Source organism: Malus sylvestris, chromosome 8, assembly GCF_916048215.2.
Source record: "Malus sylvestris chromosome 8, drMalSylv7.2, whole genome shotgun sequence".
NCBI classification, from domain to species: Eukaryota; Viridiplantae; Streptophyta; class Magnoliopsida; order Rosales; family Rosaceae; genus Malus; species Malus sylvestris.
In genome coordinates this window covers 12,504,789-12,529,544 of record NC_062267.1, presented here as the reverse complement: position 1 = coordinate 12,529,544, position 24,756 = coordinate 12,504,789, and the positions used below count along the sequence as shown (strand labels likewise).

General features: G+C 36.2%; 1 long non-coding RNA gene across 9 annotated transcripts; it reads right to left on the bottom strand.

Annotated features, from left to right (window-relative positions):
• Nucleotides 1-19,391: 19,391 nt before the first annotated feature.
• On the bottom strand, nucleotides 19,392-24,066 carry LOC126630971 (uncharacterized). 9 transcript variants are annotated; one of them, XR_007626167.1, is made up of 9 exons: nucleotides 23,857-24,066; nucleotides 23,232-23,440; nucleotides 22,996-23,084; nucleotides 22,621-22,855; nucleotides 22,361-22,483; nucleotides 21,343-21,416; nucleotides 20,035-20,493; nucleotides 19,826-19,927; nucleotides 19,392-19,662 (listed from the first exon to the last, which is right to left on the bottom strand). It is a non-coding gene; the product is annotated as an uncharacterized LOC126630971 (long non-coding RNA). The 9 variants fall into 9 exon arrangements; XR_007626165.1 differs by having other exon boundaries at nucleotides 23,011-23,084; nucleotides 23,857-24,065; XR_007626164.1 differs by lacking the exon at nucleotides 22,996-23,084 and having other exon boundaries at nucleotides 20,035-20,175; nucleotides 20,273-20,493; nucleotides 23,857-24,059.
• Between the last annotated feature and the right edge of the window lie 690 nt (nucleotides 24,067-24,756).

Sequence of the window (24,756 nt, the reverse complement as noted above, 5' to 3'; positions counted from 1 at the left end):
GTGTGTGAAGCTTTTAAGAATTGTGGTTGCCCTCCATTGATGAAGCTCTTGTTGGCACCATAAATTAGCTTTGCTTCACACTGTTTTGATCAAGAGTGTGTGAAGCTTTTGAGAATTGTGGTTAAACTCATTTGATGAAGCTCTTGTTGACACCATAATTTGGTTTTACTTCACACTGTCTTGATCAAGAGTGTGTGAAGCTTTTGAGAATTGTGGTTGCCCTCCATTGACGAAGCTCTTGTTGGCACCATAAATTGATTTTGCTTCACACTGTCTTGATCAAGAGTGTGTAAAGCTGTTGAGAATTGTGGTTGAACTCCTTTGATGAAGCTTTTGTTGGCACCATAAATTGGTTTTGCTTCACACTGTCTTGATCAAGAGTGTGTGAAGCTTTTAAGAATTGTGGTTGCTCTCCATTGATGAAGCTCTTGTTGGCACCATAAATTGGTTTTGCTTCACACTGTCTTGATCAAGAGTGTGTGAAGCTTTTGAGAATTGTGGTTGAACTCCTTTGATGAAGCTCTTATTGGCACCATAAATTGGTTTTGCTTCACACTGTCTTGATCAAGAGTGTGTGAAGCTTTCTACGGGTTGTAGTGTTTGCATTGTTACAGAGGGGAAATGTTTGAAGCAGATGCAAGAGGGCTAAATAGTTTGATCTTCGTATGCCATGCACTGAAGTTGTTGTTGGCTTGCAATAAGACTTTGTTGGTGACTATAACTCTTGTTGGGCATAAGTGCTCCCCTAGTTGAGTTGTCAAGCTTGAGGGTTTTTAATTATTTGTGAATGCTAGGAATTCACATGTACAAGTTGTACCACTCGTCTTCTGGTAGGTGGAATGAATGGTGAGTTTCTTTCATCACTTGGTTGGTGGTACGAAGGTGAGTTCCTTCATCACCTTTCATCACATTTTATCACCTAGTTGGTAGCATGAGGATGAGTTCCTTCTTCCCCTGGTTGGTGGCATGAATGGCAAGTTTCCAAATGATATTAGAGTATGGGTTGTACATTTCATCACCTGGTTGGTGGCATGAAGGAAAGTACGGGTTGTACATTTCATCACCTAGTTGGTGGCATGAAGATGAGTTCCTTATTCACCTAGTTGGTGGCATGAAGGAGAGTACGAGTTGTACATTTCATCACCTGGTTGGTGGCATGAAGATGAATTCCTTCTTCACCTGGTTGGTGGCATGAGTGGCAAGTTGCCAAATGATATTAGAGTACGGGTTGTACATTTCATCACCTGGTTGGTGGCATGAAGATGAGCTCATTCTTCACCTGGTTAGTGGCATGAGTGGCAAGTTGTCAAATGATATTAGAGTACGAGTTGTACATTTCATCACCTGGTTGGTGAGAATAAGGGCAAAGTGTCGAGGCACATTGTATTAAGTGTCGAAGACACAAAGTATGTTGAACCCTTTCGAATCACAATTGGCTTATATATAGATGTGTTGGAATGTATGATGTTTATGTATGAATGTGTTATAATGTATGATGTTTATGTATGAATGTGTTGGAATGTATGATGTTTATGTTGATTGATATGAGTGATGCTTATGAATGTTTTGCTATGCATAAAGGGATCCATGGTTTTGATATGTGAACCATGTTGTTAGTAACACTTAGTATCACATACTTTGTGTCAAAGTACGCATGTTGAAGCTCTGAGTTTGAGTATAAAGGTAGGTCATGTAGGCCAAGTGTTCCAGTGCCAGGAACGCAAAAGACTCAGAAGAAATTGTCTGAATTCCCCCTTCTTTAAATATTTGCCGAATGGCTTGTGTGACAAAAGATCTCAAGCGGTTGAGAGTCAAAACATTTGTAATGTGTATGCTTTCTTATAATAGCATTTCCTTCAGTACCTAATCCTCCACTTTGAAAGAGTAAGGCTTGGTCCCATAGTTATAATAGTCGAGGGTACGTTCACCCCTGGTTGTCTTGATACGAATTTTTAACCCTCTTGTTGTAATGGGCTTGCTGAAAGTAAAAATCCTTCCTCTTACCAAGAGACAGATACGTTTGGTGACTTAGCGAGTAGCTAAATGAGGCAGGAGATGATGCAATGGGTGTCTGAATGGCCAATATCTCCTCACTTGGTAGAACTTGACTTCCCATTCCCATTTGTTGATAAGGGTTAACCATATGGGGGTTCCTTTGGTATGTCCTTACTTTATGGGGGTTCCTTTGGTATGTCCTTGCTTCGGCGGAGGTGTGGTTGTAAGCCTGTGCCATCACCTTAGAGTAAGTCTTCCAAGTGTTAGCATTGATCATATACTTGAAGAAACAATCACATAGGCCTGCCGTGAAGGCCTTGAGGGCGGTCTTGTCATCTACCTCAGCATAGCGAGAATACTCATGGCTGAAGCAACCGGCATACTCTCATAGTGACTCGTCCGGCTTCTAGTGAATAGTGTATAAGTCATCTGCAGAATACAAGTGATCAGTCTGGAAGATGTGTTAAGAGACAAACAGTTTCCTCAATTACTCAAATGAGTCTACTGTCTCAGGTGGAAGACGGCAATACCAGTTTAAGGCTCCACCAGAGAGGGTGGAGGGGAAGAGAAGACATCGCTCTTCGTCGGTGTGCATCCGATATGCATGATGGACTTAAAGAGGTTAAGGTGTTCCATTGGGTCCGCACTTCCAGTATAGAGTTGTAAACCAAGCTTTTGTTTTGTCTTCGCTTGAAGGGGGTGTCGATGATCCTTCTTGTGAAAGGGCTAAGCCTAGGTTGGTTCCAGTCAAGTATCTCAGCCTAACGTTCGGCCTTCAACTTGTTTACTTCCTCAAAGAGCTGTAGGACAAAGGGGTCCTGAGTGGAGTCATGTACCACTGGAATTTTCTTTCGTAAGTTTCCATCGCCTCTTGGAAGTAGGAAAGTTTGAGCAAGGGCATGTGGTTTTTTCTTGGACTCGCCGTACTAACTTCTAGGGTGGGTCTGTCGGAATACCTTAGAGTCCCCCATACCTTCATGTTCTTTTGGGACATGTCGTTCAATCCCTAGATTAACAGATGGCCTGGGTCGTGGAAGGGGACTGAGTCTTTCATAAACCCTTGGGTCATTGATCTTCGAACATATATGGAGGGGATTCTCTCGACGTTGCTATAGGAAGTCTCGGCAGTCACGATAAACGGCTTTCGATCGTTCCAACCCTTCTACAAAGAAGTGTCTTCTTCCACTTCTTCTACTTCGGGTCGAAGCATCTGGGTTGAGAGAAGTCTCATGTTGATCAATGTTTTGATGATTAGCTCACTCCTCATTAGGGATACCCATGTCGAATGGAGGTGACCCTCCGTGTTGGGGGGCACCCAGATGATGGTTGATGTCCACAGGGGCAACGAGCCCACGTGTTTGAGTATGCCTAGTTTCGTGGAGCATCTCAAAAAGCTTCTCATACTGTTCCTGGAGAACCTCATTCTTCATTGTTATCTTGTTGTTCTAAGCTTCTAGCTCATCGACTTTAGCTTGAAGAGCAACCATCTTTCCTTCCTTCTTTCGTTGCTTCGCACTAGGTGCAGGAGGGGTGTCATTCTGTGTGTTGTGGCTTCCTTCGCTCCCCATGTTGGAGTGGGATGCCTGGTCAAAAGAGAGTGTACAAATAGTGGAAACCAGCTTAGCAAAGCTGAAGAGAGTGGGAATGTTCCCACAGACGACGCCAAATCTTGATGCACAAAATCAGTGAGGACTTTGGTACAACAGAAAATGTTAAGTTTGTGAACTTCGCTAGATTGCTCTGGTCACTAGTGTGGATAAGTATGAAAATGGATAGAGGCAGAGAAGCAAACACAAGATGTACGTGGTTCACCCAGATTGGCTACGTCCACAGAGTAGAGGAGTTCTCATTAATTGTGAAGGGTTTACACAAGTACATAGGTTCAAGCTCTCCTTTAGTGAGTACTAGTGAATGATTTAGTACAAATGACATTCGGAAATATTGTGAGAGAATGATCTCTATTTATAGAAAAGAGTTTCTAGTTTCATTCTGACATTGACACGTGTCGTGTTGTGATTGGCTTCTGATGTTGACACGTGTTGCTCTATGATTGGCTTCTGATGTTGACACGTGTCGCGCTGTGATTGGCCTCATGGTTGGAGGGAAGCTCTTCTGGGTCCTTGACGGTATAACGTTGACCGGTACTCAGTAATTTTGGGATTGGTTAAGTATGGTACAAACAGTTTTATTTTAATTTGGTGGTTAAGTTCTCCGAGTTTCAAATATTTACACAGACCCCATTTTCGGATTCATGTCAATTTCTTCCTTTAACTCTAAACTGACTAGTCATTGAATCTAGATAGCACATTATCATCATTTTCATATCAGTGCCATAAGGTGAAGAGTTCAGGAGAAGCTGCCACTTCATGAAGACTGAATGAATCCTTCTCATGTAAGGCAAGGTTGCACAAAGGTAAAGTTGTTCCTTAGACTAGATTTAGGAATTGAGTTTTGTGTAGTACTTTTTACACTGGTGGATTGGCCTCAGTGTAGTCTCCGGTTTTTTAACCCAAAGGTGGGTTTTTCCGTCCAAAAACTTCTTGTGTTCTTTGTCTCTTAAACTTGTCCACATATCTTATTTACTTGCATATGTTTAATGTTTCCTATGAATTGTTATTTGATATAGGTTAGAGATACACTGCATATTATGAGCAATGAACTAGATTGTTGTTGACTAGGATAACCTATAGTGAACTAAGTTTGATTTGTAGATTTGTGTTTGATTAATTGACGAATCTATACTTAGTTAACTGGTAAGCTTAACTAGTCAATCCAACATACTTTAATTCATAAATGCTTTGTCATTGTTGTTTGCATAATGAACTTATATGTAAATGTGTTCAAGTCTAGGAATTATTTTTGTGAAACTAATTTGGGTAACTTGGATTAGTTGAACGTATTGGTCATTTAGGATTTGTTCTTGCAACTACACTTCATATCACCGACTAACTTATAAATAGTTGACCAGCTCATTTGACTAGTCTACTGTGCAAAGTTAAACTTTTATTTGCAAAATATTCCGCCTAATATCCAATTTCACAATATGGTCTTGAGGTACATACAAGGATAATCAATTATGGCATTGAGTATTAGAAGGGAAAAGAAGATGTGCTAACAGGGTATTATGACAGTGACTGGAGTGGGAGTCAAGATGACATGAAAAGCACCTATAGTTTTTCCTTTGGCAGTGGTGTGTTTTCTTGTGCATTAATCAACCAACATAGTGTTGCCCTTTCTACAGTTGAAGCTGAGTATGTCAATGCAAATGAAGCTACTACTCAGGTCATATGGTTAAGGTTTGTACTAGAGGACTTTGGAGAATTGCAAACATAAGCAATACTACTGTTGGTGGACAATACTTCTGTCATTGCAAATAACCAAAAATCATGTTCTTCATCAGAAGGCAAAACACATCAACCGCAGGTATCATTTCATTCATGATGCTTTGCAAAAAGGTATAGTAGATTTGAGATATTGCAAGTCTGAAGAGCAAGTAGCTAATATATTTACAAAAGCATTGTCTAAGGATCAGTTCTACTACTTGAGAGGGTTGTTGGAAGTTAAACCAGTTAACAATTTAGAATGGAATGTTGAAATGTAAATTCTTCCCTGATCTAATTTTTATTCTCAATAACTATTGTTTGTTTTGAATTAAGTTAGACAGGTGTAAGTTCTTGATAAGATCAATATTTATAGGTCTTGTATGTCTTTGATAGATGACAAGTGTCAGACTTATAATGCTGACTACATTGTAAGGCTGTGATGCCATCTTTAAACATGTAAAAGGAATGTTTCCGTTGGAATAACAGTGTGTGTGTACTGCTATGTTTAGTGTAGCAATCACAAACTTCTCTCTTTTGATAGCTTCATCTTCTTCTTCCTCCTCCTGCAATGCTTGTTTTCTCTTAGATTTTTCATCTTTGTGCTTGCATGACTCTGTAAAAATATAAGCTCAGATAAGAATTTCAACAAGAAGATCATCGACATTAACGTTAATTCCAAATCTTTGAGGGGAACAGTCAACTAGACGTGTAGTGGTGGGGGGGGGCTCATTGATGTTGATAAAGGTAGAAGTCGTGTCTTTAGATGCAAGGCCAACCCTAATGATAGCCCGACAAGACGACCGCCTAGGGCCCTTGATTTTGGGGGCAACAAATTTTTTTTATATAGCTATTGATATATAAATATTGTAAAAGTAAGATGAAAGACACAAAAAACCTACTGGCGTAGCGAAAACTGAATGATGTTGCCTCACATCTCCGGTTCGAAACACAATGGACGTGTTTATTTTTTTAATTAATTTTGTATAACTGAAGTCTAAACAGGCCATGCTGAAGACCCAATCAACCATATATCCAAATAGCCCCCAAGGACTCCCCAACAAAAGCATATCCAAATGTAATCAGAAAACCTAATCTAATAACAATTTTATATTTTTAATTTTTTTTCCCTTTTAAATCTCCAATACATAAAAAGAATAAGAGAATTTTGGAAATGGTTTGATATTGTTTTTGTTTTTGTTACTTGGTTTTAGTAGGTATATTTGGGAATTATGAATTTGTGATGCTGAATTTTGGAAAAGCATAAGAGAATTTCTTCTATACGTCAATCGGATTTTATTGTTCTTTAAGACTTTATTGACTTAATATTGAGTTGAAAGTTGATTGTTACGTTGTGGTTTCTTGATTGAAAATGAGTTATAGTTATCATGCCTCTTATTAGAAAGCATCTCTCTGGGTCTCAAAAAAAAAAAGGAAAAAGGAAGAAGTATTAATAAGATCTCAAGTTGGATATCTTAGTAGGTATTTCACAAAACAATTTGACAGTTCAGTGAATGAGGAACAAGATGAGCCTATGTTTGACTATGTTAGTGGAGTGCCAGAAGGTGAACCTCTGATTGAGACTGGTATTGAAGAACATGATCAAGCTAATGAGAAGGTAGAAGAAAATGAAGTTGTGGAAGATAATCATAATGGGGAAGATATTGAGAATATGTCCGAGGATGCTCACATTGAAGATAAGTGAAGAAGTAGTTTTTTCTTTAAATATTGATGATCCAGGGAATTGGATAAGATTGGTCAAAATCTTAGAGATATGTTAGTGGAAAGATGCCCTAAAAGAGCTAACGGGGAGAAGCAAGATAGGAAATGGCTAGTATATTCAGTTTCTTTAGATAAAGTATTTTGTTTTTGTTTTAAGTTATTCAAGCAAACTAGAATCAAGACTTACCTGGATAATGAGGGTTTCAAAGATCGAAAGAATATTGCTAATAGGTTTGTAACTCATGAAACTAGCAAGGAACATATTCATCACATGAGTATATGAATTGAGTTGGAAAGAAGATTGCAAAAGTGTAAAAGAATTGATGAAAGTGTGCAACAACTAATCAGCAAGAAAAAGAACATTGGAGACAAGTGTTATGAAGGATAATTGATGTGGTGAAAAGACTTGCAAAAGTTACTTTAGCATGTTGTTGACACAATAAGAAGTTGTATGAAGAAAATAATGGAAACTTTTTAAATCTTATTGAAATGGTTGCTGAATTTGATCCTATTATGCAAAAGCACATTCGATGTATTGATACCCGTTAGACTCATTATCATTATCTTCGTCATAAGATTCAAAAAGAAATTGATACAACTGGTTGCAAGTGAGGTCAAAAGTGCAATCATAGCAAGAATAAAAAAGGTTAAATATATTTCGGTAATACTTTATTGCACTCCAGATGCAAGTCATGAAGACCAAATGTCTCTTATAATATGGTGTGGATGTTACGAAAAAGAGGTTGAAGAATTCTTTTTAGAATTTCTGAATATACATGACTCAACAGGGAATACATTTTTTGATGTGTTTTTAGGTGCATTGAGCATTCTTAAACTTGATGTTGATGACATAAGAAGACAAGGTTATGACAATGGTTCTAATATGAAAGGAAAAAATAAAGGTGTGCAAGGCAAAGTACTTAAAATAAATCCTAGAGCATTCTACACTCCATGTGGATATCATAGCCTTAATCTTGCACTTTGTGATATGGCCAATTGTTACCCTAAAACAATGTCTTTTTTTGGAGTAGTACAACGCATATATACATTGTTCTCATCCTCTACCAAGCGATGGAATGTTTTTACAGATTATGTGCAAAGAAGTCACACCCTAAAACCATCGTCACAAACTCGTTGGGAAAATCATATTGAAAGTGTTAAACTCATAAGAGAAAAGCACTCAACAGATAAAAGATGCTTTAATTCACTTGGCATATACTAGTGAACATCCTAAGTCCAGGAGTGAAGCCATGTCCCTAGCAATTTCTGAGTTGGAGAATTTTGAATTCTTGTTAGGTATGGTTCTATGGCATGAATTATTGTTTGCTATTAATAATGTTAGCAAAGCTCTTCAAAAAGAAGACATGCATATTGATGTTGCTATTGATCAGTTAAAAGGACTTATAACCGTTCTTGCTCAGTATAGAGAACATGAATTTGAGGAGGCAATGAATGAAGCTAAGAAAATAGCAAATGAGATAGGGATTGAACTATTTTTCATAAGAAACACATCATTTGAAGAAATAAACAATTTGATGAGAGTGCTAGTGAAGCGGTAACACAATCAACTATTGAAACTTTTAGAGTTGATTACTTCCTTTATATAGTTGATCAAGCCCATACTTCACTTGATATCAGATTTGAACAATTTCTGAAATATGAAGCAACTTTTGGGCTTTTGTTTAACTTCAAGAAGTTAAAAGCTGCAGAAAATGATAGTTTGAGGAGTTTTTGAATCAATCTTGAAGGATTTTTGAAACATGGTGAGCATTCTAATATTTATGGGAAAAACTTATTCCTAGAGCTAAGAATCTTGAGAAAACTTTTACCGAAGGAAATCAGTCGAGCAATGGAAGTGTTGAACTATTTGAGACAAATGGATGGTTGTTTCCCAAATGCATGGGTTGCATATAGAATTTTGTTAACCATACCAGTTAAGAAGTTTTTCAAAATTAAAGTTTATCAAATCTTATCTTCGATCAATTATGCCACAAGAACAGTTGAACGGGTTAGCTATTTTATCAATTGAAAAACAATTTGTTGAAAAATTAGATTATGTAAACTTAATTAGTACATTTGCGTCTAAAAACGCGAGACGTGTAATGTTTGTTTTTCTTCTTTTGATATTAATTTCTAATGGTATTTGATGTTGAAATAGATATTTTTTGTATTTAGCGATTTTTTTTTTTAACATATCAATGTACAAAGAGTCATGGGTTAGAAAACTTAAGGGCCTCATTTTGAAGGCTCGCCTAGAATCCCCAAATTCTCATGGCCGGCCCTGCCTAGTTGACCACCATTCATTGGAAGTTTTGGAGCTCAACAAATGGAAAAATGCCTCCAAAATTACAAAACCAGATTATATTTTCCCACCACGAACCAATCATCTCATTGTTTAAAAATAAAAATAAAAATTGTGTAGCTCAAGTCAAGTGAGAAATGATGAGTAAAGACATAACTTTGTATCAAGAGACAAATATTATAACAAATATCTTTACACTCCATATTAGCTCTTAGATCTTTTTACATCTAATGGTCCTAAATAAAACTAATATTACTCAAGCTAAACTACTAAATGATGTGGCAATGACATGGAAATAAAAAGACTTTATTCAATTAAAACATTTTAAGGAACAATATCAGTTTAGGGAAACGTAAACTTCCAAGCCTCCATCTTCCCCCCTAGGCCGTTGTTAATTAGGTTTCATCCAAGGCATTGTAGACCTCGAAGAGATTTCATGTCAACGGGGTTCGAACCCATGTTACAATGCAAGAGCAACACTCATCTCCACCACTGTGGTAGAGGGCCACTTGCTCATTAATATTAGTTAAAATCCACATAAGTATCCATGTCATTTAATGAATAAATAAGAACCCTTGGATGTTATAAAATCTCAATGCTACAAAGAAGTGCAAAGATATGTGTAAAAATATTTGTCCCTTGATCCTAATATATATATATATATATGGGATATGATCAAGGTATAAAATATTGATGATATCGGAAATATCGGTAGTCCAAAAACACGAAAATTTCGATGGAAATATCGGAATATTATCGATATCGATAAAAATTGAATAAAACCCATGGAAATTGTAAGAAAAACTTGGAAATTTTTATTGAAACTTTGCAGGATATTTATTTAGTTAATTATCTATTAGTCTATCACAAAAAAATTGGAAGGAAATGCATTGCATGATGGATTTAACTGATTTAAGTTGATTATATAGCGAGCTGGCAAACATTGTGAGTGTAGAAAATATGTAGTAATTAATGAAAGAAGTTTAAACACACCATAATCATTTATATATAATTAATTAGTACAATATTTTACACTTTATACATTGCATGGTAAGATACATGAGTGACTTAGTACCACATAGAGTTCCTATCAAGGTCTAAAATATCGATGATATCAGAAATATCAGTAATCCAAAAATATGAAAATTTCAATGGAAATATCGAGATAATATCGATATTTTAGACCTTGGATATGATCAAGGTACAAATACTTTTACACTCTTTTTAAGCCTTTTGATTACATGACATCCAAGGGTTCTTATTTATTCATTAAATGACATGGATGCTTATGTGGATTTTAACTAATATTAAAGATTAAAAAAATGAAAAAAAACTTAAATTCTGGAAAATTGAAAATATAATTAAAAAAGGAAGACAATTTAACTGAAATTGGTTCTCCCATTCCCATTTCGATCAAGACTTGGATTCAGACTTTGAACCCTAATAAAAAAAACATGAAACTATTGTAACTGTGCAAAAGAAACCCTAAATAGACTTTTAACTAATATTAGTCGTGCAAAAGAAATCCCCCTCCAAAACCTAGGTGTTGTCGAAGGCTTGTAGCCCACATTTCAAGTAGCTCACCGTTACCACCCTGGAACTATCGCTCTTCAGTATGTTCTCAATTATGTTCAATTCATATTCTCTAAACCGTCTTCTTGAATTTTGTTGTATTAATTGTCTTATTTGAATTTCATCATCTGAATAGTGTTCTTGAATTTTGTTATATAACTTATGTTCTTTGAATTTCGTTATCTGAACTATGTAATCTTGTTATTCAAGTGAATAAGATAGACACAAATCATACAGCCAAATCTGTAACATCCCACATCGACCAACGGAGAGGGGGTGATGTGTCTTATATGTACATGCCCACCTCTTATAACACGAGGCCTTTTGGGAACTCACTGGCTTCGGGTTCCATTAGAACTCCGAAGTTAAGCGAGTTCGAGCGAGAGCAATCCTAGGATGGGTACCCACTGGTAAATTCTCGTGTGAGTTCCCAGAAACAAAATCGTGAGGGCATGGCCGGGGCCCAAAGCAGACAATATCGTGGTACGACGGAGTTGAGATTGAGATGTGACATAATGGTATCAGAGCAACTATGTTGTTCGGTACAGATATGCCGGCAAGGACGCCAGGTTCCCCTTAAGTGTGGTGGATTGTAAGATCTCACATCAACCAGCGGAGAGGGGGTGATGTGTCTTATATGTACATGCCCACCTCCTATAGCATGAGGCCTTTTGGAAACTCACTGGCTTCGAATTCCATCAGAACTCTGAAGTTAAGCAAGTTAGGGTGAGAGCATTCCCAGGATGGGTGACCTACTGGGAAGTTCTCGTATGAGTTCCTAGAAACAAAACCGTGAGGGCGTGGCCGGGGCCTAAAGCGGACAATATTGTGCTACGATGGAGTCGAGACTGGGATGTGACAAAATGGTATCAGAGTCACTTTGCCATTCCATGCGAGTGTGTCGACGAGGATGTCAGGCCCCTAAGTGGGGTGGATTGTAAGATCCCACATCGACCAACGAAGAGGGGGTGATGTGCCTTATATGTACATGTGCACCTCCTACAGCACAAGGCCTTTTGGAAACTCACTGACTTTGGGTTCCATCGGAACTCTGAAGTTAAGCGAGTTCAGGCGAGAGCAATCCTAGGATGGGTGACCCACTGGGAAGTTCTCGTGTGAGTTCCTAGAAACAAAACTGTGAGGGCATAGCCATGGCCCAAAGCGGACAATATCATGCTACGAGGGAGTTGAGATTGGGATGTGACAGAATGGAATCAGAGCCACTCTGCCGTTCGGTACGGATGTGCCGGCGAGGACGTCGGGGTTGATTGTAAGATCCCACATCGACCAACGGAGAGGGGGTGATGTGCCTTATATGTACATACCCACCTCCTATAGCACAAGGCATTTTGGGAACTCACTAACTTCGGATTCCATCGGAACTCCGAAGTTAATCGAGTTGGGGTGAGAGCATTCCAAAGATGGGTGACCCACTAGGAAGTTCTCGTGTGAGTTCGCAAAAACAAAACCGTGAATGCATGGTCGGGGCCCAAAGCGAACAATATTGTCCTACGAAAGAGTCGAGACTAGCATGTGATAGAATACCAACGAAGAGGGAGTGATGTGCCTTATATGTACATGCCCACCTCCTATAGCACGAGGCTTTTTGGGAACTCACTGGCTTCAGGTTCTATCAAAACTCCGAAGTTGAGCGAGTTCGGGTGAGAGCAATCTTAAGATGGGTAACCCACTAGGAAGTTCTCATCTGAGTTCCCAGAAACAAAACTGTGACGCCGAGGTCCAAAGCGGACAATATCATGCTACAATAGAGTTAAGACTAGGATGTGACAAAATGATATCAAAACCACTGTGTCATTTGGTACGAATGTGCCGACGGAGTTGAGACTGGGATGTGACAAAATCTACAATTCTAACGTGATTTACTCACTGCCCAAAATTTTATACTTTCTTACATTCTAAAATATTTGTTGTATCATTCTCTTTTATTACTCGTCATCTTTGACTACACCAGTGAACTCTGTTATTTGAATTGTTCCTTAATTCAATTTTATGATAATTTACAGTGAAATTCGAAAGTACCATAAGAGCACTGAGCTTTTGATATGCTGATGCGAAAATTATCTTAACACACAAATTTAACCCTCTTTTAACAATTGTAGTACAAGTATAAGTAGGGATCGTTCTGGACTGGGGATTAGGATGGCTTGCTAATAACCTCTAAACTGACTCAAAAACATAAAACTAAACTTAAAAATACTTAACAAGACTAACAAGACTCAAAGCAAACTTAAAATACTCAAAACAGCTTAAAACAACCAAATAAACTTAAACTAGACACTAGGAATGACTTTGGACGAAAATTGACTTTTACTTGAATCAAAACACTTAAAAACACAAACTAAAACAGATTTGAAACACTTTGAAACAAGAAACTAAAATGGGGGTTTTGATTTGGATGAAGTTGAAACAAACAAACAAGTATGAAAAACTAGACAGATGGTAAAACAAATTTGAGAAATAAGATGATGAATGGGATAGCTAGAGGCTTTTTCTCCACACATGACATGTATGCAAATAACTTGATTTCTAGTTACTACTTCATTAAATTATGAACGACAATGCTCCAAATTAATCGTGACATCACTAGTTAACTCTCAGATTTTCCTTGTTTTATTGGATTGGATGACATCATTCGACAACCCAAAACATTCTTCTAAAGTTCCCTACATGACATCATAATAGAGATACAATCAAAGATCATTACGTTTAATGAAAATCATAAGCATTGACAAAGCACTTGCAACTATGACATCATGTCACTCATGCTAGGAATTGAACTTAACACGATCGTTTATAAGCGACCTTCACTACATGTGAATATAAGTTTGTAACGATTATGTGAAACTTTCTTATATTCTAGCAACGGATTTATGCATGCCAATTAAGTGTCGACCCTTAATTAACAAATACAAATAAGTTATCAATCAAATAGTTAAGCCAATTGCATTCACGATTCAAGAGTTCATAACTGGAATTTATCAAATTATATTGCACACATAATCATGGCTTTGAAATCACCCTAGCCAAGAGGGGTTTAGCCACTCATATTTACAACAAAACGAAAGGAAATGAATTTAAACATTAGAAACAAAAGAAAGAAAACACCTAAACGCTCCAACGATCCAAGTTGGACAGCAAGCACATCCAAGCACTTTCCTTCCCTTCCTTTGCTACAACACAAGGTGTTGGTGGGTGTTTGAAGGTTTGTTTGTATGGAAGAATGGATGTGAAGATGAATGGATGTGTTTGGGTGAATGTTGTATTGAAATGGGGATGAATGATCAAGTAAAAACTAAACTATATGGCTGCCACACACACTTTCTTTTATAGAGGAAGTGCAAGGCAATGGAGGGAAATTGGTGGTGTGTGCAATGATTCAAGGGTGAAAATGAAGTAATGATGCAAAGCAGGGGGTAAAATGGAGTGGTGTTGCAACAATGAGTGCATTGAGTGATGTTTGAAATGATTCAAAGGTGAAAGTGAAGTGATGATGCAAAGCATGGGGGGTAAAATGGAGTGGTGTTGCAGCTAGGGAACATGAATGATTGTGCACATGGTAGAGAAAGGAAAGGGAGGTGGAATGGTGCAGAAATGAGTCAAAGGTGGAGCAAGACTCATGATGCACAGCATGGGATTCCTAATGTGGTGGATGGTGCATCAATGAGTGCATGTAGTGGAGGTAAAAGTTGTATGAAATCTGATGGGTGAAGGGGACAAGAAATGTGCAGCAATTGAGTGCAATGATTCAATGTTTTGATGCATGAAATCAGAAATAATGAAGGAGACAAGGGTGGTGCACGGCATGGGTGGATAATGAGTGTAATGGTGCATGAAATGAGTGCAAGAAATCTGGTGCATGAAGGGGACAAGGGTTATTATGCATGGCTTGGGTGGAAAGGTGAGTAAGTGGTGAATCAATGAGTGCAAGGAGGTGAAAGGATATTGTGCACATGGTAGACAAAGGAAATGAAGTGGAATGATGCAACAAATGAGTCAATGGAGGGAACATGGATGATGATGCATGGCATAGGAATCCAAAGGGAGTGCAATGGTGGTGCACGGCAATGATGGAAAAGTGAATGGTGGAGTGACACCCCTTTGTGGCTGAGCTCTTTGTCCTTTTTACACTAATTCTTCTTTCTCTTCAACACATTCCTAGCCTCTTTAGTCTTCAATTTCATCCATCCACCTTGCTCCATGCATGTGCTATCCATTCCAAGCCCAAAACTGCTCCAAAATGCACCAAAATGCATCTTATTGCTTTATAAGGCCTATGGACCTACAAACGCACGAAAATAGCTTAAAATACATAATTAACTAAGAAATAACAACATAAATGCGTGAGAACAAGCTAACTCAGTCGCATAAATATGCTTCCATCATCTGCAAGCTGCCGTTTCAACGCCTTGTTCATGAACTCGCGCAGGACTACAAGACGGACCTCAGGCCAATCTTAATCTTTCTAGCGAGCTTATAGTGGAAATAGGAGCATCAAGCTTTACACTTCACAAGGTGAGTGAAACTAGTTCAGAGTAATTGATTAAGACATAACGGTTGGTATTTTATTTTTAAGTAAAATGATGGTAGTATTTTCAGGTTTATTTTTCTAGCCTTAATGGATCCTCAACTTGAGGATGTCGAGTTAGCACCAGTTCAAGTAATAAGTGACACAGGCAATTGTCACACTCAAAAGAGAACTGATCAAGCATTAGAAACGCCATATGTGGGTATGGTTTTTGAAATAATGGAAGCGGCGAGAAATTATTATGAAGATTATGGCCGACAAGAAGGGTTCTGGATTCGTATTCGAACTTCATCAAAGTCTAGATGATGTTCAAATGAGGTGACAAATGCACAATTTGTTTGTTCACATCAAGGAAAATACAACATGCAGTCTGAAAATGAAGATGACATGAATGATAATGATGAACAAGAGGTATGTGACATGAAAAAAAGGGAAGAAAAGATAGAGAAGTTGTTCAACAGTTAAATGTGGGTGTGAGGCTAACATGCGTGTTGTTCATGATAAATGGACTAACAAGTAGAAAGTGTCAGTTTTTAGTGACATTCACAATCACAAACCAGTTACCCCATCTCGAAGGAAAATGATGAAGTCCAATTGACTTATGCCTGATGCAATTAAGGAGTTGACAGAAGCATTTCACAAAGAAATTTACAGATTGGTAAAGTTCCATCAATTTTTAGCCGTGCTCAAAATTTTGGTTTCAATAATAGAGATTGTTAAAACCATTTAAGAAATGTCAGGCATAGAGAGATAGAAAGAGGAGATGCGCAATCATTTCTCAATTACTTTAGAAAAAAGCAAGTAGAAAAACACAATTATTTTATGTAGTCCAATGTGATGAAAATGGAAGGGCCACCAATTTTTTTTGGGTGGATTCTAGAAAACGAATGGCATATCATTATTTTGAAGATGCAGTCAATTTTGATACAACATATAGAACAAACAAATCTAAAATGCCGTTTGCACCATTTACCAAAGTAAGTCATCGCTTTCAGTCAATACAATTTGGATGTGCCCTTTTACAAGATGAGATAGAGAAAACATTTTTATGGTTATTTGAGACATGTTTGGAAGCTATGGGAGGTCGTCATCCTGTATCTATATTCACAAATCAAGATTTGGCAATGGCAACAGCAATTTCACAGGTATTTCCTAATACTAGCCATCGCCTTTGCCTTTGGCATATTAAGAAAAATTTTGCTGAAAAATTGTCGCATATATATTATAAAAAAATCAAGTTTTAAGATTGCAATGAAAAAGTGTATTAGGTTGACATACAGAATAGAGGAATTTGAATAACAATGGAAAAACAAGGAGTATGAATTGGAAGAAAGTGAATGGCTTGCCCAACTCTATGAAATACGTGAGTCGTGGGTGCCAGTTTTTAATCGTGTCACATTTTTTGCTGGGATGGATACAACTGGACATAGTGAGGGTATCAATGCATTTTTCGATGATTTTGTTACATCAACGACAAATCTTAAAGAATTTGTTGTCAAGTATGAGCAAGCTATTAATAAGATTGTGACAAATGAAAGTGTTGAAGATTTTGTTTCGGAGCATAAGTACCGTATTGTGGATGATGATGACTTCCTTTTGAAGCATGCGGCCCAAGTTTATACTCGAAAAATGTTTGAAAAGTTCAAGGAAGAATGGATAAATGTCAATTGACTCAAAGTTGAAGATATAGGAAGTGTCAATTAGTTTCATTTGTATGTGGTCAGGAAAAAAATTGGTGAAGCTGAGGATTTTTTAGTTAAGTTCAATCTACAAACCTACGAGGGAACAAGTTTAGGGTTATGGATTTAGAAGAACTAGTAAGAAATGATAGTCAAGAACAAGCAGAGGCATTGAGACTCAACCATATGTGCCTTAGAGCTACTAAATTAGCTTGTTGTGCAGCATCTTCAAATGAGGCATATACAATTTACATGGAAGTTTTAGATGAATTGTTAAAAAAAACTATCTCAAGTTGAAGTCAATATTGCATCGAGTGAAGAAGCTTTTGAGATTCAAACCAATGATTTACAAAATTATAGTGATTTGCCCAATCAGTCCATTGACAACACTTCTCAAACATTGCTTTTGGATCCAAATATCTCAAAGACCAAGGTTAGAAAAAAGGATGATAATAATTGAGGAAAATCCAGTAGTTCCAAAAGAATAAAAAAGCAATCTTGAGTTATCCCAAGAGAAAAAGGGCAAGCAATGTCAAACATGTAAGATGATTGGGAGTGGACATGATACAAGAAACTATCCAAAGAGAAGAAAAAGATTGATTCAGACCAAGGCAAGTGAACTTATTTACTTTGAATTAGTTTTAGTTTAATGGATACACCATTTTTAATACTTTTCATGTTTTAGTCCAACTCATATTATCTTTTTTCGATATCTTATAGTTTCTTTACACCATGATGAAGAATGTTGCTAATCAGAGGATTGGGAGAATGACAACCATGAAGAATGATGCTAATTTTCTATCACGACCGAGATAATAATCAAGTTTTTAATTTGTATGGCAATTACATGAAGTTGAATATATTACCCTTGTTCATGTTATTTCATTTGACCTAATTCCAGGCCTTGTTGTGCGCTGCTTTTGATAATTTGAGAAAATTGAATTCGGTTCTTCAAAATTACTACATCTGGGAACTGCTAACAGAGTTTCTCTGGGAACTGCTAACAGAGTTTCTCAAAAGATCACATAATATGGAATCTCTCATCTTAAAACACAAAGATGTAAGATGTATTTTCTCTTATGTTATGTGATACCAATATCACCTCTATATTATTGTGTATTCTCATTCAATTTGTTCTTTTAAAATTACCGACACAACGAAGAAAATATTTGCTGAGAGCAGCAGAATACGGAAAGGATGAAGTCTGAATCCAAGTCTGGAATAAAAACATCAGTTAATGATTTTTTTATTAGGGTTCAAAGTCTAAATCCAAGTCTTGATCAAAATGGGAATGGGAGAACCAATTTCAGTTAGAGTTTCTTCCTTTTTTTAATTTTCCAGATTTTATGTTTATTTTTTCAGTTTTATTTTATCTTTACTATTAGTTAAAATCCATATAAGCATCTATGTCAGTTAATGAATAAATAAGAACCATTGGATGTCATGTAATCAAAAGACTTAAAAAGAGTGTAAAAATAATTGTCCTTGATCCTATCCCTATATATATATATATATATATATATATACCACTTCTTCTCTTCAGAATATATATATGTATGTATGTATATATACCACTTCTCTTCAGAATCATCTTATTGGAGCCAATTCAATTGAATAAGAGTACAAGGACGGTAGATCCCTCTACCTATAGAGAAGAAAGTTGAGATTCTACTATAAAATCAATTGGAAAATGGAGAATAGCCAAACCACTTATAAGCACATACAAGATCTCTCATTTCCCTGATGTGGGATTAACACTCTCAACATATATATGATCATTATATATGTGAATCACAAGATACACAGAATGCGAATTTTAATCAACCAACTACTTCTTTGTCTAGTAATAATTATCTTTTCAATATTGAAAGATGTATTGAGTTCAAACTTTCTCTTAATTGGATTGAAAAAAAAAATACTTAATATAAAAATGTCCTGAATCTAAGAAAATTTGGAAATCTCGACCCTTTTCTTACACGTTAAAGAGTTTTAGCCATTTATTTAAGAAATAGAAATATACTAGCAAAGAAAGCGCGGGTTTAAAATCGTAACCACAATTTAGCACACCCATTTTAAGTAATGGGACTAATTAACCTTTCCAAAAATGATTAGCAACTAAAATTGATCCACAAATTAACAAAAAGAAAAGACCAAGTAAAAAACTGAACACTATTAGCATATTCATATGTGTACATAATGGCAGGTCCATAAATTATATCATGAGTTCAGGTGTAAACAACTTGATTGTGCTCATGTAAAAAAAAATTAACTAGTTATAATTATTGATTCATGTAATAAATGAGTCGATAGATCCATAAACAATATGGAAACCAAATACACATTGAACACTCTCTATACCTCCCATGTACAAACAAATTAAAGGGGTCATATTGCAAAACAGAAGTATACCTCCTGCAGCAAGCTTAAGTTTCGCCTCCAATGGAGCAACGATGGATTCAATGGGTAGCATTTCATCATCTTTCTATGCAGCGTGAACTCTTCAAAGTCTGCCTTCTGCTGCAATATCTTGATATAAAACAAAACCTCCATAATCAGCTTAATTAGGGTTTTGTCTTCATAGTTTCATGTACTTCAAAAGATATATGATGTAAATTATACTTGAGTATTGTCATTGTGTATAAAAAAACTAAACGGATATATCACATTCAAATTTAAGTATGCTGATTACCAAAATACTTTAAATGGTTCTTCAAATTATCATTGTCATATACCATGACTATGCTGACATATCACTCTTTTTCCAAAAATACTTGCAGAAATTTCAAAGAACCTTCAAAAGAAGTTGTTTCAGAACAGGTTTCATCTCAACCGACTCTATAAAAATCAATGATTTATAAAGACTGTTAAGTGTATCTATAAGGTAAAATAGGTGGAAACCTTTACCGGATAAACCATCTGCTCAAATATGCTCAAATATTCTGCACGTTTGATCAAGGTTCACATTCATGAGAGTCATTTGGAGAGCAAGACTAACAGCACCTTAGATGACCATCTGACCTCTGGACTTCGTAGTCCCATCTTGTCGTTCCAAAAGTTGTGAAAAAAAATCAATACCAATTAAAATTCATATGCCAAAATTATCAAATAATGTTTCAATTAGTTTAATTTCAATGACCTCCTCAACATTCTGGAAAGGCAATCCAAAGCTGCCCCCTTGAGAGACTGAGTGACCATTTTCTGGCAGCTCAACAAACAATACTTCTCCAAGATGGTCCTAAAACAAAGCTTCACCTGCATCACTCAACCCATGATGTATACAACCAAAATCAAACAATCAGATTGAGATACAAAAACTTAATATGTGCTTACGCCCCTCCTCTTGACTTTGAACTCCCCCTGCATATTTTTAAAAAATTACAGATTAAATTAAATAAAAATAATTCAATAAAATTAATCACAAATTTCATTTGAGCAATCTTCAAAATCGAGAGAGTGTATGCAGGTGAGTTATGGACAATTTACTATGGCTCAGCCAAGTAAGGACCAATTTTAAAAAGTAAAATGAAGTCAAAGTGTACTGAAAAGAAGAAAATGAAATAAAGATAGTAATATTATCACAAAAACAGCAGCAAGAGACCTTAATTAATTAAGATGGCTTATTTTAGTGAGCAAAGAAAAGCTAACAATTAACAAAGCATGGATTTATTTGAGAAAAAAAAACACAGGATGAAATAAATTATTTCTTTCCAAAAGAGTATAAAAATACTACCAAAGATTCAAAAATATCAGTTAACACAAACAAACAGCAACAAAAGCCATTAGACATAAGGTAAAGTACCAAATACTTGATCAAAGAAAAAAGAATCATTTACCTCTACGGATCTAACCATGTGAGAGGGGAACTTCCTCTTTCACATTTAAATGGTGGATTGAAGACCAAACATGTTTCTTTCCAAAGAGAAGCATGAAAATTGAACACGATGAATTACTGACATGAGTAAATTTTCTATCTTCAACTCTCCAACTAATTTGACATAGCACAACAATTAACCGTTTAAAAGAGTTGTGTAAAACATTATTGATTTTCTGAATTTGGTAGACATTCACTATCTCTTTGCTTCAGTAGTTGAAAAGAGAAATGGAGAAATCATGAATGTGTAAATAAAAAGTTGAACCTTATGGGAGACGAAGAAATAACTCTATAGCTAGCAAACTATTAGAAATCCTGTTTACAAATTTACTCACATTATCAACAAAGCCATCCATTGCCTCCTCTCTCCTTTTGCGTTGGGATGTATAAGTTTGTTTTCAATAAAACCCTGTAAGAAAGGGAAAGTAGAGGAAAGTTTAATGATATAAACAATAGAACAGATCGCATAAGTTCCCTAAAATGCACAAATGTAACTATTAGTAATAATAACGAATGTAATCAAACATAAATAAAATGGTATGGTACAGTTTTATTCTTTTTCATAGAGCTCTGAGGTTCGAGTCTTATGAAATGGCGAGTTTGATACAAATTATTATTGGTGGAATTGCTAGTTTTATTCTCTTTCATGAAAGCCAAAAACCAATACCAACATGATTCAAAGAACCTCAATCTACTATCTTTAACAATTGAAACTATATTGTAGGGTGTTAAATCTTTAGTCTTAATTTGAAGACTGAAAATAAAATAATTTGAAGCTAAATTGATTAGTATTAAGCTTAGCCTCAAATATTCTTCAGCAGATGCAATCCAAAATTAAGATAAATTTGAAAGAATTGAGCCTAATGTGGTCTTACTCATCACACACTGCTTCCCCATTCAATACAAAAGTAAAATAAGTGAGAGGTTAGTTGGAAGATTAGTTGGAAGAAAATAATAATTAAAATCTTGTTCACAGGCTCTCCTCAATTATGTCTTATCCATCTAATATTTCAGTAATACTCTTTTAGTACTTAATTACTAAATTTGCTAGTCTAGCCTATTACGTAGTCTGAATTTTAATCAATCTTTACCATCTCATTGATTAGAGTTGGTCTTAAAGTCAATTTACACTGTTCACCTCTCAGACAACACTATAATCGATTATTAAAGAAAATTTGCTAAATGACCGAAAAAAATATCCGTCATTAGATTTGATATCAAATTTATAGTCAGTTATCGGGACACTATTATTTACCCTCTTATCTATTAGTAGCTAAATATTCTCACTGGAGTGTTATGGTGTTATACAAATACAAATTACAATACATCTCAAGAAACTCAATAGAAACTTACTATGCAACAAACAATGTCTTCGCCGCCATGGTCACTGCCTCCTGCTACCTCTCCTGTTACCACTGCACCTCAATTACCACTGTCATTTCCTCCACTTCTGCCACCACTGTTGCCGGCAGCAGGCTGTTAAGCATATCAATATTTGCATAAGATGAACCAACATTTGAAAAGTATAAGCAGATGGACCAACACAGAGAGAAAAATCCTAAATTTACAGCAAGATGAAAGCTTAACGAAAAAAAAATTTGGGTAAAAAATACCTAAATTTACAGAGATATGAGAAAATAGGGTGCAAACATAATGTGCCCCTTTTTAAATGTGGGTCAGTGAGGGTAAGAGAGAGTGCCCTTGGTGTTCTCACTCAATACGACCTTGCTTGACAGAGATATGACCTTACTACCAGAATGGAAAGAAGCCGGTAAAACAGCATTGGTAATTACATTGGATATATGCAACCTGCTATGGGAGTCATGTATCCAAAGTGGCAGATCTCACCTACGAAAGCATCCAAATCATCAGAATAATGCAGGAAAAAATAGAACTGAAACTCATTAGCATAACGCATAAAATAAGGAATTGAGTACCATACAAATAATAAAACGAATTTGAAGTTTTTGCATAACCGAAAAGTATACCTTTGATATATGTACCCCAAGACTCTTATGGATCCCTGAACATTGCATGAATATGAAGATACCAAGATTCACGCTAGCCAATCGTGGAGCTTTGCACCAAAAAATGGAAACACTACAACAATTTAGAAAAAAAAATGTTTGACATATCCGTTTGAGGCTACCCACACATGCAGTATGAAAATATATAGGATGTTGTTTAAATTGAAAATAAGTTTATATATAACCTTTTAATTTACCTTTTTCTCCAATAAACCTGTTGTCTCTTCCCTTTCTTTGTAGAACGTCCTACACTGCAGATCGAGTCCATATTCTTCCTGGAAAATCCAACCTCATTATTAAAAACCAGCAGAGTAGCCGAAGCTCCACTCCCAGTTATGTCCTTCTTTGTCATCACAAATTCTAGTGTTGGTTCAACCCCTTCTTCGTATTCATTGTCTTCCGCATTCTGCAAATCAAAAACCCACAATTAAAATCCACCAAAAGAACAAAACCACAATTTGTTTTCATGTTCCATTGATATCGAAAAATTGAAACTTTTTCACCTTTTTGTAGAGACAACAAAAGACCCAGAAATTGTTTTGATTTTCAAATAAAAATCGACGAAGAAGCAAACCCAACAAATAAAATTACACAAAAAAAGAAACCCACAAATTATTTCGAGTTTCATTGACGTGGGTAAGGAAAAGATTGAAACTTTTTCACTAATTTTTGGAAAAACACAGCAAAAATTTAAATACATGTATGAGCTTAATGAGAAAATGGTATGTCTTTCTGGTACAGCTCGGCAGATAGGCTGGTGACTGCATGGTGAAGGTCAAGAGTTAAAGAGAAGTCTAAATCAGGGAAGAAGATGAGTTTTACCCGATGACTCAAGTCGGGAAGGAAGACAATGGGAGTCGGCAACTCAGGATTTCAGCCAAACATAAAGAGAATATGAAGAAAGAAATAGTTTTGTAAGATGCTGAGAAGAAAAACAAGGAAGAATAGAGCTTGTGGTTTCTGCAAGAGAGAGCTCGTTGTTTCTGGAAGCAAAAGGATAAAAGGTCGGCTTTCCCGTCCTTCTTCTTTCAAGATTACGAACACGTGTACATCGCCAACACGTGTAAATCAGGAGCAGCGCCAGATAAAGGCACCAACTGAGATTTTGGCAGAAATGAAATAAAACCAATTAAGTAAAGGCAAAATGGAATGACACTGTGCTTATGAACAGTGTTTTAGGCGTTTGTCTCTTTTAGTTACAGCAGATATGATTGCTTTAAGGTACGTAGTATCTATAACGTGGAAGGAGAAATGCAACCTATGGATACAGTACAGTTCAACCTAACGTTGTGTGTTTGTCAAAGCTTTGCACACTCTAAAGACAAACCTCAAACACACTAAGAAATGAACAAGCGGACTCAAGTAAACCTCGTAAATTTGTTCTTAGTTCTTTGTTTTTTCTATGGAAATGTGAAGGAAATAGGAAAGCCTTTGTGTAAAACAATCATCCATGATTTGTGTGAACGAATTAGTGTCGCAACCATTCAAATCAAAGTATCACTTGCATTATACCACTTCATATGAAACATGCCTTTTTTATTTGAATTGTCATTCAAATGCTTAGAACATGTTTATCAAGTTATTTCATTGTAATATATTCCATATCAAAGCTTAGAGTTCAAATCACCGACCGACCGATCTTTGGTCTAGGTCCGATCGGTCGTTTGACCTAGGTCCGACCGGTACTAATTTTTCCGAGAACACCAAGGGTGAGTTTTTGGT